Genomic DNA, 15,524 nt, shown 5'->3' with positions numbered 1-15,524 from the left:
GATCCCTTTTGACTGACTGAAAAATAGGTCATATTTTATCACATGTGTGTAGGTCTGAATGCTAGGCTCATGAGCTGCTTCTCTGTTGAACACTGTGTGTTGCCCATAGCAACACACGAGGAGATCCACCTCTCAGAGTCTACTGGTTTCCACAGACTAGCATGTGCTCAGCGGTCTTAGCAACAGCGAGGGAAGAGGATGAAGCAGGGAAGGAGGGGGGGATAGAGAGAGCAGTAGAGGAGGGGGGAGGGGAAGTGGCTTTTGTACAGCTCATCTATGGACATCTCACAATATTTAATGAAAATGGGTTTATTTAGATACAAACACATGGATTATATCAGGGAAATCACCATTGTAAATCAGGCAGCAGATGGTGCAGATATCGAAGCAATAGTGAAGGCAGAATTGTTGAGCTTCTAATTAGATATTTTATTGTATGGAGATAATCTTTCCTCCCAAACAACTGGGTCAACCTTAGATTTCCTACCTAGAAAATGGCTGTCAGAAAAATGTGTATTTTTAACGGTCATTAAATGTGTCTTTGTTTAAAGCTGATGGGATATTTTGGCTCACTAAGCAGCATGTGAAATAAAGCAGTAAGCCAGAGTGGAGCAGGGACGCAGGAAGAGAAAGGATCAGTTCAGAGAGTCAGGCAGCAGCTCGGCTTCACGAAGAGGAGGCTGAATACACTCTCTCTGCACTTCCTCTGTCCACTTTTATTTAGAGCTCTACTAGATAGCACTAACTGCCTGTCTGTGTGTATGTGTGCATATTTTATGTGCACATGTTTGTGTGTGAGATAAAAGTGTGTGAGGCATCATGTGTTTTGCAATGCTAAGCTGTGCCTGGACAGCAGATGCCCAGAAAAGATTTATTGATGTGATTAAAAATGAGTGCATCTCATTAAACCCTAAAAAGTGCACGGTGATGTCAGTGGATCATTTCGGTTGTCACTGTGAGCAGGGAGACTTAGTCGTCTTTTACTGAATTGTATAACTGCACTTTTGTTGCTTTGTCGTGACACTTTTGGGAGAGAGAAACAGATGAGAGTGGAGGAGTGGATGGATTACAGGGAGGGTCATGAGCAGTATTCAGAATGCGAGCACAGGGGATGTGCCTCAGTCTGATGAATCAACACATTATGTTTGATTATGCAAATCGTTTTTGCCTTGTAGACATGCAGGTGTCGGCACAGTCAACACATGTAATTAACTACATTTTAAAACTGTAATCTGGTGATCTTGATTTTGATATAAAACATCACTGTACAATAGGTGGCTGCAAACTTAATGCAGAATCGCTGCGTACTATTGTTCAGTACACTTTTGTGTGAATAAACAGTAGTTCCTCAGAATCTTCTTGCTGGTTGGAGACACCTAACCGTAATAACCTGTGCCAACCTCAGCTCTGGTAATTTAAAAATAAATTTTAAACTATATCATGCCTAGCAAAGTGAAATCTTAGGAGAGGAAAGCTCACCAGAAACATCAGTGAGGCTGCAGAAAAAGCCTCAAGGTGGCTGTGCATCAAGAGGGCAGATCCATGGTGCAGCATGCTGCTTGGACACAAACCGGGGATTGATCACCCCCGGCTGGGTCGCCCAGGTGAGGGTGTCTGATGATCTTAGACCCGAAACACCCTATGACCCTGGGTGCATCACTGATGATGTGTCCAAGGTGTTTCAAATAACTTACACTTCCTACTTACACTTAAACTGAAGCATTATTGATGTTACAGAGCAGTCTTGGTCACTGTCCATTATTAATGTTGTCCTCTACTGCATTGCATTGTGGGATTTTTATGCCTGCACAGTGTCGAGTGTTTGCATACTGTAATATGCTATTGTTTCATGCCAAGTTTTCAGACATACCATAACATCACACATGCTGTTTTAGCCGACTTAATAGCATGTTAGTATGGAGTTTCGTGCCCAGCCAGTGTCTATGATAGCATACTCCTGCTTCATTTTCACTCTGTGTGCTCTCTTCAGCGGGGGTGTGGCTGCTTGCTCCAGTGGCTTTGTCTGTTTGCTTGGATGGCTCAACAGATCTGTGCAATTGTGTTTGCATGCTGAGTGTCTGCACTGAAAATCATTCACAGCGCAATGACCCTTGTGTTTTGTGCGTCTGTGTATGTTGTCTTTGTTAAGTGGGCGATAGCGTTTTCCTCATTAAACCGTATTCAGTATTGGAAGGAGAGAGGACAAGGGGAACAAGCTAAATGTCAGAGAAAGAGGAAACACAGCTGTTGCAGAGGGACTGTATGTGCTGTCATTTCAACAGCTTGACAGCTTTGGCTTTATTTTATTTGGCTGCTCTTGTGCATCCACACAATACAAAAATGCTGACCCGTTAACTCCCAGGCAAACTCTCCTCTGTGTCCCAGTGTGGGCTTTGCTTGAGAAACTTTTCTGCATCCACCTCCCTATGTAATTTTGTTCTGTTGTATGAGTTCTGTTATATTTCTCTGCCCATTTTCAACTCATCCTACAAACTATACACCCATATTTTTTTGTTAGATACTGCTGTATGAATGTTTCTCTTTAAGACAGCATTTATATCGGTACCCCCTCTTCTACTCTGCCTCTGTCTCTGTTCTGTTTCATGCACTGGCCTGTTTTTCCTTCCTCTATTTTTGCAGCATCCCTCTCTGTCTCCACACCATGTATCTCCTCCTTCTTTAGTCTCCATATTGATATCATTCTCAGCTCCCCCTCCCCCACCCCACTCTTGGCCTCCTTTTCCCGCTTTTATGTCTCTGTCCTTCCTTTCCTCTTTCACATGCCATCCCTTTCTGCCTCCCTATCATTTTCTGTGTTTCTTTCTGTAGACTATTCCTCCTCTCGTTCTGCCACATGCTTTCTAGCTCAGTGCTGCTGCGCCTCATGCCTGTAGGGTTGCGGCTGTGGATGCCACATGTGCTGTTGTGTGTCAGTAGGGCACATTCTCTCTTATTGCTCCAGCTTTGTTGGAGGATGGCGCAACTCACATCGAGGTCAGCAGCAGTGATGGTAATCTAATTTACACACACAGCAGGGTACAACGCAAACAGCTACTATCTTTATGTTCGCATGTCGCACACACGCGCGCTTGTGCTCAGAGACGTACACATGCAACAACACACTGCACATGCTCACAAATGCCTAATCCACTTTACTGAAAGGCACTTTCACAGAAGAAAAAGGGGGCTGGATGGATAGAAGGAGAGACACGCAGAGGAAAACAGAGCATAAGAGCAGCATGCTCCTTTGGTGATATAGTGACTCGCAGAGAGGAAGAAAGACACTTGTGATTGTATCAATCAAAGTGCTAAATATTAGATGTCCTGCCTTGACTGAAATGTTTCTTAAAATACCATAAGGACATTATTTTAGACATTAATCTGAGTAACCTCTTTAATGTTTTATAAACAGAAAGATTGTACCCAACAGCTTCCTTCTGAACACATTACATCTTCAATCCCAGACCACACTCACAACCGAGACGAGACACAGTACGGACAACAGCTCCCAAACGTGCACAATTGACCAAACAATAACACAGGCTGACCCGTGTCACTAAATGTGTAATTGCACAGGTAATACAGCTGTTTAATGGTGTATAATACTAGGATAACTAGTATCTCACTGCTCATTCTGTCCTGCTCAGTACACTGCACACATTAAATGAATGTGTGGCTGCCCTAGCCAAGATGCTATGCAACTTCATATCTGTGTCCTTCTCTTTACTGTCACACTTTGCAAACTTTAAGTCCTTATATGTTCTGTCTCTACCATTGTGTGAAACATCTCTTTTCATTTCCACCCCCTGTAATCCTTCCTCTGTTTCATCAGGTCAGTAATTTAAAGTCACTTACTGTGCACTTTAACTCAGTGATCACTGAGATAAACCCTCACACCACTTAGCTACTAGATTATGTTTCTTTCCTCTCTTTTTCCATCTTGTTGTAGTATACAATCGGGGGGAAAAAATGCAAGCATTCAATTTGTCTAACAAGCACCATGCACGAAAATGCTGACAGAGCTGAAGTGTGGAGGCAGGTAATTATCCATTTATATAATGATCATCAGTTACGTTTCACCCCCTCAGCATGGTATTTAAAAGGAGAACAGGTGAAATTATGTTTAATACTGGGATCACTAAAGCTTCTGTATCCCACGGCTAAGTGTATACATTAAATGAATGCGCGGCTGCCAAGATGCTAGTTTTAACAATTTTACTCTATGTGTGGCCTTCTGTCTACTGTTGTGCTTTGCAAACTTAAAGTCCTTATATAGTTGATCCTCTGCCTGCCCTCTGTATGGAACATCCTCATAATTTCTATAATCTGCTATAAACCCAAGCTTTTCATGCTTTCCATCAGGTCAGTAACTTAAAGTCACTTACTGTGCACTTGGACTCAATGATTTCTGAGATAAACCCTCACAACACTTGACAATGAAATAGTGTTGTTTACCTCTCTCTTTCCCATCTTTGTTGCAGTTTCCAATCAGAAAAAATAAAACAATAATCTCGCTAACAAGCACTATGCATGATTTAAAAACTTTGATAAAGCTGAACTGTGGAGGCAGGTACTTAGCCATGAATACAATGTTTATAGAAGAGGTGAACTTCACGCAGCGTAGGCCTGCCACCGACTCCTGCTCTGGCACTGCACAGAAACAGTGTGGAGTGAGGTCTGGCACTGCAACAATACTCACAGCACAGTACTTAAGTAATAGCAATTCGATCTCTCTCTCTATAGCAATGATTTTCAGTTGTGTCCAGTGCTTGTTTATGACATATATTAACATTTAACCATATATACTTGTTCCTGTGCTTGTACTCTCTTTGCGTGAAATGTCTATCTTTTAATTTCTCGATTTCCTTTGTACCATGAGGTCAGTGATGTAAAAACACTTACTGTCAGAGTCAGTGATCACTGTGATAAGCCCTCCCGCCACTACTTCACTATGAGATTATGTCCTCAGATTATATCCTTTCAGTCTATTTTCTCATTCAATCTGGTTAACAAGCACCATGCATGATTTAAAACTTAAATAGAGCTTAACTACAGAGGCAGGTAATTGGCCATGTATGTAATGTTCATCAGTTGCATTTCACCCCCTCAGCACTATATTTAAAAAGAGAACAGGTGAACGGGGAGCAGCGTAGGCCTGCCACCGACTCCTGCTCTGGCACTACACAGAAACAGTGTGGAGTGAGGCCTGGCATTGCAACAATACTCACAGCACAGTCCTTAAATAATGGTGATTAGATCTGTCCTTCTATAGCATGAAAAACTTCATGCTATAATCTCAAGCAGAATTGACTACTGTAAAACCTTGTTCTCAGGCCTTTCAAAGAAATCTTTAAACAAACTGAAGGTGATCCAAACTGCAGCAGCTTTTAAGGCTTTTCATTGGCTTCCTGTTCATTTTAGAATTAATTTAAAAATGTTGCTTTTAGTTTTTAAATCTCTTAATGGACTGGCTCTTGACTACATTCCCTCTTGATCACTCAGATCCTCTACTTGAGGTCTATTAAATGCCCCCCAGAGTAGAACTAAAAAGTACAGTGATGCTGCACTCTGTGTCGTTGGCCCTCGTCTCTGGAACAGCCTTCCAGAGGACGTCAGACTCTCTGACTCATCAGACACCTTCAAACGAAATCTTAACACCTATCTTTTTAGACTTGGGTTTTGGACTTAATAATAATTCCTCTGCCTGTCCTCTCTGTGTGAAACGTCTTTCTTTTAATGTCTATCCCCTGTAAATCTTGATTTGCTTTGTTCCACAAGGTCAGTAATTTAAAGTCACTTAGACAAGCATTCACCCTGGCTAACAAGCACCATGCATGATTTAAAACTTTGTTAAAGCTGAACAGCAGAGACAGGTAATTAGTTATGCACTTGTATAGTGTTCATTAGAAATGTTTCACCCCCACTATATTTAATGAGAGAAAAGGTGAATTTAGAGCATCTAGACCTGCCACTGACTCCTGCTCTGGCACAGCAAACAAATTGTGTTCAGTGGGGTCTGATAGTGCAGCAATACTCATAACACAGTACTTTAAAAATGGCAATTAGATCTGCCTTTCTGGAGCAATGTTTTTCCATATTGTCAGCTGACGTTTTGACATCCATGAACACATAACGTATCCTGCTAGTACGTATTTCTGTTTCTGTGTCACTGAGTATTGATTTTCATCACCAGTTGCGTACAGCTGACAAGGTTAACTGGAGTTATTGTCATTGATAAGCTGATGAAGCTCTGTGAATGTAGGAAGTGACATGGTATATTAAGTTTGATGTTTAGCATTACATCAGCATTGTGTTGGTTAGTAGTTAAATAAACACCTGCTGTTTCAGGTTGTATTGTTCCATATAAACTGCATGCTGTCCAGATGCTGCTGAACAGTCTGTTATCCCGGCTGATACTAGATGTACTGCCCCTGCTGTGTTTCATGTGCTGATAAGTGTGTTTGTATCAGCTTTTTCTGTTTGCAGACCGTTCGGGTCATTTGGTACTGGTGAATCAGGAGGTTGTTGTTGTGAACGTCAGCAAGCACAGGCACTGCTGCAGTGCAGCTTATGGAGTATTTGGTCAATAAGCTGTTTGTATGTCTCTGTGTAGTGCTGTGCTTTGAACGCCGAGTGGCAGACAAGGGTTGGACAATGTGATGTCTCTTCTTTATATCAAGTTAGACCAACTGTAAATTACTATTTCTCAGTAGCCTATTATAGCATATATATTTTGTGACTTTAAAGGTACAGTTCACCCCTAAAATGACTGACTGTATTTCAATCAGTGATGCCGTATTACCTTGGATTTGTGAAGAAAACTCTGTTTTTCTTGAACGTCTCCACAGAAAACAGTCAACATATTGATTTACTGATTAATTGGGGACCGGGTTAAATAACAGCAGCACTATATCATCCAGTTGTACACTCAGTACTTCCCAAACACATGCATTTTTGCTAAAACATTATTATCAAAAACTTAAGTGAAAGTGAATCTATGCTCTTCTCAAAGCCAGACTCTAATAGTAAGGGTTTAGGGGAAATGCATGTGTTAAGGAAGTACTAAGCATATGTCTGGATGAATGAGACTTGAATTATACTGGACAAGTTGTGTGAGAGTTTAAATGGTCCCTAATCAAACGCTATATCTCTATGGTCGTATGTTCTGTGGAGGCATGTGAAAATAATGAAGTTTTTGTATTCTTTTACCTTTAACGCATACATATTAAAGTTTGTAATCCTGCCTTTAATATGAATTGATACCAGTATTTATCTAAAGTATGTGACACTGACATGGATTTCAAGCATACAGAAAACAATCTGCTTTGATGACATTATATAAACTAGTAAGAGAACGACATGCAGATGCACTACATTTTTTGCCTCTGGTTTAACAGGGCAAAAGCAGAGTCAGTGGGCCAAAAATTTCATTGTGGGCTGCGTTCACAACTGTGGGCCAAGACTCCCTGGCACGGCTCCTTTCGCTCTTGTCATTTGTCCTAGAACATGACAAGACTGGTTCAGAGCCATTTGTGGCTTTGATGTGAATTGGCTCAGGCTAGTCACCGCTCTTAAGTATGTGGGTCAGACCTGGTTCCTCCATGTCGGTACAGAGACATGCTGGTTGTATCTGTGAGCTCGTAAAGCACATCTGACCTGGTTACCTTAATATCAAAGCAAATAGTAAAGATTCTGTAAGATTGTCAGATTGTTTTTCTGTCTCACTGCTGTCTTGCTGATGCCTGGTATTGTGTGAGAAGGGCTGACCCTTTCTCCTCTCCACCACTCGGTTATATAAGCCCTCAGTTTCATTACGTCTCAGTCAATTGACTCATGCCTGTGCGGATGAGGCCTATAGGTTGGACTTTGCCACGCTCACTTTAGACTCACTCCACTGCAGCTGAATCAAGGCCTTTCTCCAGGGTGATAACAGGTTTACTTCTAAAAGCATTAACAACATTACACTACTAATAAATCATTTGCACACATTATCTTCATGTGTCATTTTAAATCTGAGCTAGATATGAACTTAGCTCAGGATGCTGCATTACGCCGATGTGCTCTCTTGCTTTATTCTTGGATGAATTATTCTCTTGATGTAATAACTCACCAGCAGTGTTAATTTTAAAACAGGTACAGCACTGAACAGCATGTAGGCATTCCTGTATAGCTGTATGATGTAATAATAAGTGCTTAGTGCAGTTAGCCCTGCGCTATGTCTATGTAGTCTTTTTTTTCTGAATCAACAGAGATCAGAACAGATGTAGGTCTGCACTGCACTTGTTTGGCATCGGTGCTCATACAGCCACAACATCTGCTGCTGTGCTTAGGTCATCACTGCATGCCCGGAGGATTGAACTGACTGAGCAGCCAGCGCAAGGCTGCATGCAAGACAGAAACAAGTGAAGACACACTTTAAGGTCAACCTGCTGCAAACCTGAAACACACAGTGCCCTGATATATAGCTTTACGGGATAGAGTTGTGATCTGTGATTGATGGAATGTATGAATGGCTGAGGGAAATCCAGAGTCAGCTGTTCAGACACTGGATGCAGCCTCACTAAGAGGATTGCCTTCTTACAGCAGTGTTCCTGCACTGCTCACTGCGGGGTAGATCGGGTATAAGGCCACAGTTGCCGTACACTTGTCTGATTAAATACCGTATGTTGTATTCATTTCTGGCCATGCATGGATGGGATCAGATGTTGACCGTTAGATGGATTCAGTCACTCGCTGCAGGGTTCCTCTTTCCCCCTGAGGCTATTTGCTCCCGCCTCGTGCCCCCACTAAGCATCTAGGGTAATTGCCGCGCCTTGTTTTTATTCTTATTTCTTTGAATGTGCCTGCGTATTCACAACTTATAAAGTTGTATAGTAAAGCTTACATGCGTTTATGGCTTCTTTATTTTATCCACAACACAGTATTAATAACTTGTCTTTTTCTTAGAATACATTTTTTAACATGGTTAGCAAGCAGAGCTTCACCAGAGGACAGTTACGGGCTATTTTTCTATGATTTATGTTATGATTTTATTTTTCTTAAAGAAAAACTATGCAGGATATTCCTTGAAAAAGATGTATAGACTTATACAGAAGTAATCCCTCTCAGTTACAACTTATGACCCCCCACAAGTATGTGGCGGTGTATTTTTCTCTGCCCTCTGCCTGTATTTTCTTATTTCCTTCTCATTTCCTGTATTCAGTATATTTATGTGCGTGCACTCCTTGACTGCTCAGGTGAGGTTGGGGCTTTATAAACAAATAGTGACCAGGTGCCAGACCATAAGCAGCAGGCATTTAAGAGACACAGTGCACAAAAAGCAATATAGTGAGGCAAAACACCAGATGAGGGTGAATCTGGTGTTGGCTTTCACTTTCACTTTTGCTGGCAAGCATGTTACAAACTGTAACAGGCAATCCTGCACAGTAAATTTTAAAGGTACATCAGTGATACATTATTATATAAAACAGCCTTTCCTTGTAAAACAGGGAGATGTGGTCAGGATTGTATTAACAGAAATATCATTCATTGATTGGTGGTCTTCCAGGGCTGCAAAGTGAGTCGTTCGGCTGATGTCAAGTGTGTGTGTGATCACATGACATTGATATGGTGATGCAGAGACAGAGAGAAAGCCTGTTTTTTTAAATACTGATAAAAGCTACAGGCTGAAACGTCTTATCAGTTTTCCTATTTTTCTTATTCTTATTTTTTGAAATGGTTTGAACGTCATTGGCTCCTGCTGGTCATCTATTTGAGTGTGAAGCAGTGAGCTGTTCAGTACAGTGGGTGAGTCATCTCATCCCACATGTAGCTTTTCATTTTGTGAAGTTGGTCTGCTGTGTTTATTTTTAGGTGAACCATCTGTCATGAGAAAAAAAATGAAATCAGGAACTTTGGCATTTAGGGTTGGTACTATTATTCTAACATGAGATTAAGGAGATTTGGGAATGCAATGCCCTGTAGCCACACACACTCTCGAGCTGTGTACCATGTGTGTTTACATGTGTGTCAATTGCTAAATGTTCTTCTGTGTTTCCCGCCATCTTATCCAGTGGGTGCAGTGTATGAATAAAACAATGAGACATGGGTGTGGAATATGAGTGTTAATGCTGTAAGCCTGACTCACATCCCACTCTCTCCTCCCACCGACCGCCTCCCTCGCTCCCTCTTCCCCTGCCTTTGTTCTCGCTATCACTACCCCACTTTCCTCCAGCCTGGTGTGCTTCCCTTCTCATTTTCACCTTTTACTGGTTTTATTTCAGTTGCTTGTTTCTTCAGTCCACCTCTTTGTTTTCATATCTCTCCTTGAATCTCATTCTTACACAAAGCATCTCTGATTTTCTTCATCTCTCTCCTCCACCTCCGCATCCTGATTTCCTCTCACTGGTACTCTCTCTTATGCCCCCTCCTGTCTCTACATGTAACTACAAGCTGAGAGAAAATGGCTGACACCTTTTGGAGGCTGTTACTCTCTCCTTTGCTCACTCTCGCCTCTCTTTTGTATTTAAGTGTGTTATTCTTAGTTTGGTGGCTACTTTCTATGGGAAAACATAGCTTTGTCCACTCCATCATGCTCCCTCCTTCCTCCTCTCTCTGTCTGACCACAGACACAGCCTCTCCTCTCCACGCCACCTCCTCCCTCTGTAGAAACTGGAGCTGTGAATAGAGCTGAATATGTCAGAGCACCTTTCTCTCAGCCTTATGATTGCAGCAAACACAGAGAGATAGCACGCACCAGCAAACCTTAATCTGGCTCTTCACAGCCTCAGGCCTTGAGCTAGAGGCAAAAAAATCTGAACCTATCCTCTGTTACTGTGTGTGTCCTGTGCATGAACCCAGAGAGACTATTTCGACTATTTGTTGTTGAACTGAGTTGGCTTGAATGATTGTGAATAGTTCCTTCATATGCAGTGTGAGACCTGTCAGACACACTGACAAGGCATGTTTTTATATTTATTAATATTCTCAAAACAGGCTTTTTGGCTCGTACTTTAATGCTCCTATTTTCCTTACAAGTGTGGCTACATGCTTTCACACTTTTCCATATTTTAACATATATAACTGGCTATAAGAAAACCATCCTGATGCAAGTTCATTTGACTGGGTCTGTGTCGGTGTGTGTATGCACAGTGAAAGGTGAACATCTTTCTGATTCCATGATTATAGTGACCATGATTATTTCACCAAATTTTATTTTATGTTGGTGTATAAGCAGCCTGTCTCTCAAATGCTTGCTCTAGTGTCTGTGTGACTGCAAATGAGGACAAGTGGCTTCACTTGGTCTGCCTGCTGCGTGCCCGCTCTGTAAACAATAAGGTTTAAAAATCCCTTAAGCGCTGTCACTGCCTTCCGCCAGGTTTTCACTGATGCAAAACAATACCACATTGCATGCTGTGCCTGTGTGAATGCGTCTGGGAGCCTGTTGGTTAGTATTTGCCGTGAGTTTTCAAAGCTTGGTAATCAAACACGGTTTTAATGATAATTAAAATTTGAAATGGTAATACTAACCATGGGGAATTTTATCATAGTTTATTGTGAATCCGGTAACAGATGAGACAAATTTATTTTAAAAAGGTAATTTATTTAAGATGTGGCTGATTGCGTTTTAGTACCATGGTTTGATATACTGCCCCTCACCTCTGTTGATTTGATTCTATGCTCTACGCAATCAGCAATTAGGATCAACTTGCACTATATGTACATGTCGTTCTGTGTTGTTAACTGACTCTTTATTGACAGAGCTCATTTCATCATGTCTCATTAAAGGATGAAGCTCTGCTGCTTCCTGGTATCTGCTCTGGGCCTGATGTTGTTGCTTCAGTTTGTGTGTGTGTGTGTATGTGAGGGCTGCACTCTTTTCCCTGTTAAAGGGTTTTTTGGGGGAGTTTTTCTTTATCTGCTGCGAGGGTCCTAAGGACAGAGGGGTGTCGTATGCTGTAAAGCCCTGTGAGGTAAATTGTGATTTGTGATATTGGGATTTATAAATAAAATTGATTGATTGATTAATGATCATGATTACCACTGACAATTACACTTTGTTTGCAAGAAACAGTAACAGAACTGCAGTATATAAATGTTGCTTTTTTGATAAATAATTAGTGCTTTATGAGTTTGGGGCTCAAGCACAATCCTGTAGCCATCTTTACAAAAATTAAAATTTGTAACTATCTGATTTAAGATCAGGTAGGGGCATGATGTTTTTGTGTAACTAAAAAAAACTCATTTACAGATGCAGGAGAGTTTTTTACTTTCAGATGCGGACTTTTCCTGCATTTTAACATTAGCTTTGGTCATATTTTACTTTCACTGAAAAAAAAAAATATATATAAAAATGATGATGATGATGTGATTTTGCTGGACTCTGTACGAAACAAGCATGTCCCCTTACTTCTGGGATATGATTTGCATCTCTGTAGCACCACAAGGCTTCATTTATAATAGTATGTTGTGACAATACCTTTAAAAAAATGCAGCTCCTGCGATTTGGATACTGCTCTTGGCCATAATGCAATTTTGATAATGTCAAAATTAATTGTGCAGCCCAACATGTGACACATTCAGAGACTGTGATTAGCCATGCAAAGTGTCACACTTTCACTATCAGGTTAACTACAGATATATCAAATGCAAAATGTAATGTGTAATTTTACAGCATTGTATGGCTCTTCATAGTGGTGACGAGACATTATGATGTACTTATAGTGGCAATCAGTTGTGAGTCTGTCTGAGTCTGTGCCTCTTATCTCCTGTAGCTCTTGACCAACAGTCCAGGGGCCAGATGCATAAACGATGTGTGTGCACAAAAAAGGTGTACCGCTTTTCTCACACATTATAAAGTAGTGAGAATGTGTGCACCTCTTGCATTCTTTAGACCAGGTGCACACACAGTTTTAGCTGAGATAGCTGAGGGTGATATGATGAGGGGGAGACTGAATATAAGTTGAGATGGGTCACATGGGTCTTGTTATTTTTGCAGGCTACACAGTGCTCTGTAAAATGTTATTTAAAGGTGCATTTATGAAGTTCATTTTGAATTTCTAATGAGTGATTAATTTCATCATTTTTATTTACATTCAGCTCCTTGTTAATGATTGTTGATTTAATCCTGAATGTGGAGCATTTTGCAAAGTCAGTTTCAACATGAGCACTATAAATGGATCATTGATCGTCCCTCTGACGTTTAATAATAATGATGATTGAGATTTTCCTGTGATGACGGTTTGCAGAAATGCCTCAGTGCCTCACTGTTAGTGTGTCACATCATATGTCGCTGTGTTTCATCTGATGGTTTAGATATCAGCAGGGTTTAACAGCAGATAACAAGATCAGATGTTACATGATACATCAAATAGAAAAAAACTAAAATATATCATGCTCATCCAAAACTAAATCGTCCGGAGTCGAGACTGGGCTAGATAATCTATGCATCACATTACAGTTAATGAAGTGAAAATCTGTTTAATGTGAGTAGAGGAGCAAAACTGAGTGTGCAGAGACAACAAAGCCGTTAAAAAACATGATACCAAAATAACAAGGAGTTTGGTCTGCTTGTTTACAGACTACTGTAAACGGGGTCTTTGCGATAAGACTGGAGTATAATTGTTCCCTAAGCCCTTGTTTACTCCCAAATGCTCGTCTTAATCCTGATTCACTTTGCTTTGTCCTCTAACTGAGAACTAGAGTAGTGAGCTGTGTTGATGGTGCTTCTTAGGGAGCAAAGATATAAAGAAGAATGTAATATAAGAAGAAGTATACTCAGTGGCCAGTGAAACAGATATACACATACAATGAAATGCATCCTCCTGCCATAAATATTACCTTCGTGAAGCTGATAAATCAGATCTCCCTGTACTGTATGGCAAGTAAAATCATAAAACGCTGGTGTTCTTCCAGGTGTTATAAATAGGAAACTCCTGTCTGAGCCTTCTCTCTATTCTGCCACTGCTGTCAGTATTCCCAGTTGGCCTGGATTAAGGCTTCAGCAAAGTGTGTAAAGTAATAATTCTACTATGTTGCTCCTCTAATGCGATTAGGTGGAATCATCTTAATGATGCCATGAAGAGTAGCTCTGAAAAGGCAGCAGCACCGACAGAAAGCACGGATGCCACTCACCCTTAAATTCCAGACTACAATGTCCAGGCTGCGTTTTATTTATTTTTTATTGTTGTTGTGTGTTTGCCTCGGTCTGTTCTGTGTTAATGTGGTTAAAATCAGGAGGGATTATAAACCTTTATTTCTCCATATGTCTGTAACCATCTTTGTCGCCTGTTCGATTCATTTATGCTGCTTTGTGTTTTGCATTTGTTGTATGATTTATTGTCAGTGGCAGCCCCAGACAGAGGGGTGTTGATTTTAATGTTATGGTCCTCTGGAGGCTGCAGTTTGTGGTGCTACTGAATTCTATTGCATTATACTAAGAGGCATTTCTAATGCTAACTCTAACCACAAATAGAATGGACAAAATATTAGAAATGCCTCAGAATTACACAGTATAGTCCAACACAGGGGTGTCAAAGTCAATTTAGTTCATGGCCACAAACAGCCCAATTTAATCTCAAGTGGGCCAGTAAAACCATTACATAATAATCTATAAATAACAATCCCTTCAAGTTTTCCCCCTTTTTTAGTGTAAAGAGGCACATTCTGATAAAGATAATCTGTTTACAAAACAAATTATGAACAGCCTGTGATATCCTTAGAAAAATATGTGCAAATACAACAGGATGTCTCAGTTTTTCCACATTCAGTGTACTTCTCACACTGAATTTTCATCATTTCCCACTACCAGTAAAGTGGAAGCTAGTGACAAAACAGGTTAAGTTACCCCCTGCCTTACAATCTTTCGTCTGTGCCTTAGCAACAGGTTTCCACCCATATTGTTGTTGGTTGACAAAATTCTGCACAATGTCCAGTGTCTTTAAACATGACCTCCGTGAATATTTATTGTTATTTCAGAGAACTGTATTCTGGTCAGGGTGGAAAAGCCTCTGAGGTTGCATTTTACATGAAGTATCTGCTCATTGTTTAACCTGCTCCTGAAACCTGGCACCGCCTAGCCATCACAAGTGCATCAATATTAGGTGTGCAATGTCATCCAGTGAGCCAGAGGCCATATGTTTGACACCCCTGGTCCAACACAAATCACAGCATCAAAAAGACCACTGAAATAGAGCAGTACTTCTCTAAACATATTGGCCAAAGCTGAAGATTATAACCATCATGAAGGCAGGATTTATTGCCAGGCTATTACATCAGTGTGTTAGATTTAGGCAGGTGTACTTGACAAACTGGCAGTGGGCTTTTTTCACAGGAGACAGTTTGACTTGTCGCTGTAGGAAAAGCACAGGTGTAAATAATAAAATGACTGATGGCTAAATTCCATTTAGCTGCTTTGATTTAAGGATCCTGGTGTCCTGAATGCTGGCTCACTGTCACTCTCACTGCAGCACTTTAATAGAACACAGCCATTGTTAGTGTTATTAGTCACATCTGTGCTTTTCCGACTATGACACATAAAAACATGT

General features: G+C 40.8%; 1 protein-coding gene across 10 annotated transcripts in view; it reads left to right on the top strand.

The window, feature by feature from the left end:
- The window catches only part of LOC125894504 (protocadherin alpha-C2-like), a 232,042-nt gene that overhangs the window by 80,199 nt on the left and 136,319 nt on the right, over positions 1–15,524 (top strand). The window lies entirely within an intron of this gene.

This window comes from Epinephelus fuscoguttatus, linkage group LG9 (genome assembly GCF_011397635.1).
Source record: "Epinephelus fuscoguttatus linkage group LG9, E.fuscoguttatus.final_Chr_v1".
NCBI classification, from domain to species: Eukaryota; Metazoa; Chordata; class Actinopteri; order Perciformes; family Serranidae; genus Epinephelus; species Epinephelus fuscoguttatus.
This window is presented reverse-complemented; position numbering and strand designations above follow the sequence as displayed.